Raw genomic sequence first — 5,261 nt, forward strand, 5'->3', positions numbered from 1 at the left:
TGTGTCTCTCTCTGCCCCTCCCCTGCTCGCACTCTGTCTCTCTCTCAAACTAAAGAAACATTAAAAAAAATTTTTTTTAAATAGGGGAAAATACTCTTAGGGTAAAAAGAGGTTTTATAAAATGTCTTAGAATAATTTCTGAATGTGAAAACAAAACCACCATGTATATTAAAAAAAAAAAAAAAACTGAACAGAACTATAGTACATCTAAGAGCAAAGGTACAACAGAGAATACCTGATTCAGGAACACTTAGTTAATGTGTAACACTTACTAAAAGAGAAAGAGACAATTTCACAAGTACATAAAAACAGCTAAATGGAAATTCAAAGCATTTATAAAAGTCTATTTCTTGTCCTTAGCACTCAATGTTCCACTAGATGCAGTTCCACTTATTAGCTTGTACTGAACACAAGGCTTCAATACCAACTGCTTTTTTTTTTCAGTCACTACAATAACGGCCTGGAACTACCTTATGTAGTCCGAACCTAATTAAACAAGAACACCATAATCTACCCACCGCAATCATTCTTAAAACAACAAGAATACTATGAAAGTACAGCTTGCATATTAGAAATGATCTTTTCTTAGAAATGATCATTTAGTTGTAATTTATTTTCTTGAAAATCCGAAGAAGGCTTAGATTTAGCCAAGTGTACTTCCCAAGCGAAGACTTGCTTTAAAAGCTTTGTGCAATTTGTTTTCAATATCAAAAGTGATTAGAAGTCACTTATTTCACAAGACTATTTTACACAGAACAAAATAATTCTGATAATACATTCAAGACTATTTTACACAGAACAAAATAATTCTGATAATACAAAAGAAATTGTGAGGACAGTGGCTTGCTCACCTATGACATCTATAAGACAGTATCTATGGCATAGCAGTTTAGGGTAAGGAGTCTGGAGCCAAACCTCAGACTAAATCCCAGCTCCACCCTGTCCTAGGCTCTGACTTTAGGCATGTACCTTTACCTGTTGTGTGTTTTGACTACCCATTTGGTAAAATAAGTATAACAAAAGCATGTGTAATTATGAAGGGTTGCTGTGAGAATTAAACAAGGCATTACACAGAGGCCTTAGAACAGTGCCTGGCACATAGTAAATAGAGGCCTATAAATGTCAGCTACTGCAAAAGTCACAATTTAAAATGTGTATCCCAATGAATCTTTAAGAATACACCTATTGAAGAAAAGTTTATGTTCTAGACTAGGACTCCTATTTTTTTGTCCAAGTTTCTCCCCACAACATGCACATAGTTAGATTAATGCAATTAAGCGGGACCTTTCTTCTCTATGCTCATTTTTTAATTGCTAATTTTGTAAAACAATACTAAACTCCAAAAGTACTGTTTTCTAAAAAATACCAACCTTACAATGCTACATATAGAGATGACCTATACTTCAAAAGTAATAAGAAGAGTTTATGGAAATGGAAACTCTGACTCTTACACCAGGAATACAATCCCCAGTCTGCACTGCCTTTAGTAAAAATCCATTTGTGGGCAAATATCTCATTATGGATGAGCAAATTCGTTCTAGAGGATTTATTGTTATCAATGTTCTAGGCTCATTTCACTCAACCAAATGCGCGTTGAACTGAATGTGTCATACTTATCTGTAATCTAATAAATAAAACTTTTTGAGCTGAAATTAACCTAAGAATGACAATATTTCTGGGGTGCCTGGGTGATCCAGTCCGTTAAACGACCCACTTCAGCTCAAGTCATGACCTCACAATTTGTGGGTTCAGGCCTGCACTGGGGAGCCTGCCTCTGATTCTGTGTCTCCCTCTCTCTTTGCCCCTTCCATACTTGTGTGTGTGTGTCTCTCTCTCTCAAAAATAAAACATTAAAAAAATATTTTTAAAAGAATGACATTTTTTAAAACATTTAAAAATCAATTTAATAGTATCACTTGACAAGCATGTTTAAGCTTCATGAAATTATATAAAAAATTCTGTGTGTGGCGGTATTTTTTTTTCTTTAAGTGGGCTTCACACCCAGTGTGGAGCCGCACACAGGGCTAGAACACACAACCCTGAGATCAAGAACTGAACTGAGATAAAGAGTCAGACGCTTAACCAACTGAGCCACCCAGGAGCTCCTCTGTAGTGGATTTTTCTAAGAAGGTGATCCAATGATTTCATCAGGTCCTCAAAAGGGAATGGAATTCCAAATAGTTACGAATCACTGTTCTTTACAGTTACAAACTTCTTAAACTTCTTTCTTTTTTATGTTATTAGTTTCAGAAAGAACCTGCTTATATAAAATTATGCAATATAATTCTAAATCCATTCCAATGTCACATTTCCCAAATAACCTTGGGTATGTGTAACAAATTCACAACTACAAAAACATTCCCAAGTTATTGAAAAGTTCTTAAGGGTCTACAAACCTTCCCCAGGTCTATTTACGCAAGAGAAAACAAAGAGCACAGAAGAACCACTAAAAAACGATGGGTAAACTTCAGCCAATCCCAGATCAGTATGTACAGGAAACGGAGGATGGTATGATTGAAGAGCTAGGCTCTAACTATTGATTGAATAGTTACAATTGGTGACAAACACAATTACATTTCAGTTTTCTGTAGTTAGAAAAGAGTTTTGGGGATTTATCACAGACCATCACTTCAACTTCAGAAAGACCTATATAAAACTAGTTGCTTGAGCTCACATAAAAGTTCATAATGCCCACAAGCCCTCGCAATATTTTGATTTACTTTTCACCTGCCCTGTAACCTAATCTCTCATCATAATAACTTATTAGCAAAAACATAAACACTTTTTGAGATTTCCTTCGAGGTACAGACAGCAATTGACGACTACCCTTAAAATAATTCAATCCTGGTTCAATGACAGTAGCTTCCAGTGAATAACCTATGAACCTTTAAACCTGGCAACAGTTCAAACACAGACCAAAAAAAAAAAATCACAACGGAAATAAAATGAACCAAAGTGATCCTGAGGTCTGCTTCCTCCCCTCGTCCTTGGGGCCCGCACCTCTTTGTGCACAAGGGTGTGAGGGTCTTCTAAACTCAGACCCGCGTTACCGCACCTGGCACGACACCCTGTCGCAAGCCTCAGGGCAGCTCCTGCTCAGCAGTGGAAACGTTGGCGGATGTGGATCTGTGCGATCCCAGAAGCAGCCGTGACGCCAGGCGTTCCCGACGGGCCCGGAACGAAGATCAGGGACGCGCCGCCACCAGCGACCGGGCCGCAGGCTGACGGGGACCAGCGGAGACCGATGCCGCGGTCGTAGCTTTCGCCTGTGGTCTACCTCAAGGCCCGAGGGCCGGCAAAGAAGACAGGGAGTAATAGGCGGACATACCTTGTGGGGACCCTTGGCGATCGGTTCCTGCGTTAGCGCGACGCCCGTCGGACTCTCCCAGCATTCGCCGCCGCCCCTCCTCCCGCCCCAAAGCCACCTCCACGTTCCGCTTCAACGTGGCAGCCACAGCCCCTCCCCGGCGGCCCACAGACGCTTCCGGGAGCGACGCCTCGCCCCGCCCACTTCGGCGCGCTCCCTGCCACGGCACTTCCGGGAGCGGTGGCAGGCGGACGTGGAGAGCGTGGGGGTGGCGGGACGTGAGCGCTTGGGAGGCTGGGGGACCGGCCCCCCAGGAGCGGCCTACAGGGTGAGGATACGGTGAGCCGGGATACGCGAAAAGAAAAGGAAGAGAAAGGTTCCGCTGTGCTGGGTGTAGCTATCTTTTCGAGGAACGGCCGAGGCCTGCAGGAACGCGACGTAGCTCTAGTCCTTGAGACGTCGGCAGCCGCCACTACACTGTCAACACCGGACAAATCACGTGGAAACCGGGCTGCAGGGCCCTAAGTGCAGTAACTAATTTGTGATTGGGTTCTAAAAATTGAGTAGTTGGTTCGACAGTATTACTTTTGAGGATTTCAAAAGCAAATGATCCGGTCATACCCGAAGGCAGTTGTGGACATACTTGTTACTCCAAAGAGGCACAGTGGAGTCCAGCAGTCTAGTTAGCATCATATGGCCATTATTTGATGTCTTCTAGGATTTACCCTTACTCACTGCGCTGCGCCAGACCCTGGCATCGGATTGGTGTATTGCCTGGATGTCGTTCTTAGTTTATTGTTTTTACAGCAGAGTAAAACCAGAGGAAAAGCACTTAACAGTCAGAACCTAGGCTCAACCCAGGTCTCCTAACTTCTAGACTCGTTCTCTCCCATTTCACCCGTGAGTCAACCATCTTTTTTCCTTCAACTTTTTCTAGTGCCTTCACTTCTAGGTATTAGAGTAGGCAAAGTTTTGCACACCCACTGCACGCTTTCAAACACCTTTTAGTGTCTTATACTTAACATTCAATTTGAAAAGGAAGTTTCTCTAGTACATAAATAGAATGGATTATTCAGGCTACAGTAGCAAATTTCTAGTGTGCTGTAAATCCATTTTTACTTAGAGCTGCAAGGACTAGTTTACCTATAGATGCCAATGAAAAATCCGAAAGTGGGCCCACCACTTGAGTCAACAGAAAATTTAACTCCCTACTGCCCCAACCCATAAGACCCCCACCACCTGGAAATGTTCATTGATATGGAGAGGGTTCGTTAGAACAACTTAACCAAAAAATTCATTGATTCAAATAGTGGTTACATTCTTTGTTATCATTTAATGTACTACATGTTCCTATTCTAGAAGTCAAACTACAAACCTCCCTGCTCCTCACCCCCTTTTGTAGGCTCTGTGAGGTAAGAACAGCAGCATTTCATGATATAAGTTTCTTAACTGGAACACAGCCACTTTTCAATGGTCTGTGCATTGCCTACGGCTGTTGTGCTACACGGACAAAACTGAGTAGTTGCTAAAGACAGTTAAGAGTCAGCAAAGCCTAAAGTATTCACTGTATGAATACTTTACACCGTATTTACAAGTTTGCTAATCCCTATTCTATTAGGATTTTGCCTACAAGTCAAAGAATGAAACATACAGTATTACACAAATTTTTATTTCAAAGCCTTGTTATAATGGCATACAAAGGCAGTATGAAAAATATCATAACTGGTAAGGGAAAAGTATATTCCTAGACTTGATATGTTTATATCTGGTTAAATATAAAGAGTTCTCTGTTTTAAATGCAGGGAGTTATCACTTGGACTATGCAAGTGGAAACTATGCAAAGCAATCTTAACCTATGGTATTAACAATCTGATTGTTCTGTAACCTCGAAATTTGTCAAAAACTCCTAACTTTGGTTATAAATATAAAAAAATAAAATATTCACAACAGTAGA

The 5,261-nt window shown here is 41.0% G+C and overlaps 1 protein-coding gene across 15 annotated transcripts in view; it reads right to left on the reverse strand.

Moving 5' to 3' along the window:
* Positions 1–3,435, reverse strand: part of SEC31A (SEC31 homolog A, COPII component) — a 72,567-nt gene extending 69,132 nt beyond the window's left edge. For 6 of the 15 annotated variants that reach the window (XM_077774764.1, XM_077774761.1, XM_077774766.1 and 3 more), the window contains exon 1: positions 3,329–3,433. The gene's annotated coding sequence lies outside the window, so the exon portion shown is untranslated. Of the gene's footprint in view, positions 1–3,055; positions 3,282–3,328 lie in introns of those variants that run through there. The other 9 variants (XM_077774770.1, XM_077774767.1, XM_077774765.1 and 6 more) reach the window with 4 other exon arrangements.
* Positions 3,436–5,261: the final 1,826 nt, after the last annotated feature.

This window comes from Crocuta crocuta, unplaced genomic scaffold (genome assembly GCF_008692635.1).
Source record: "Crocuta crocuta isolate KB4526 unplaced genomic scaffold, BGI_CrCroc_1.0 scaffold237, whole genome shotgun sequence".
Taxonomy (NCBI): Eukaryota; Metazoa; Chordata; class Mammalia; order Carnivora; family Hyaenidae; genus Crocuta; species Crocuta crocuta.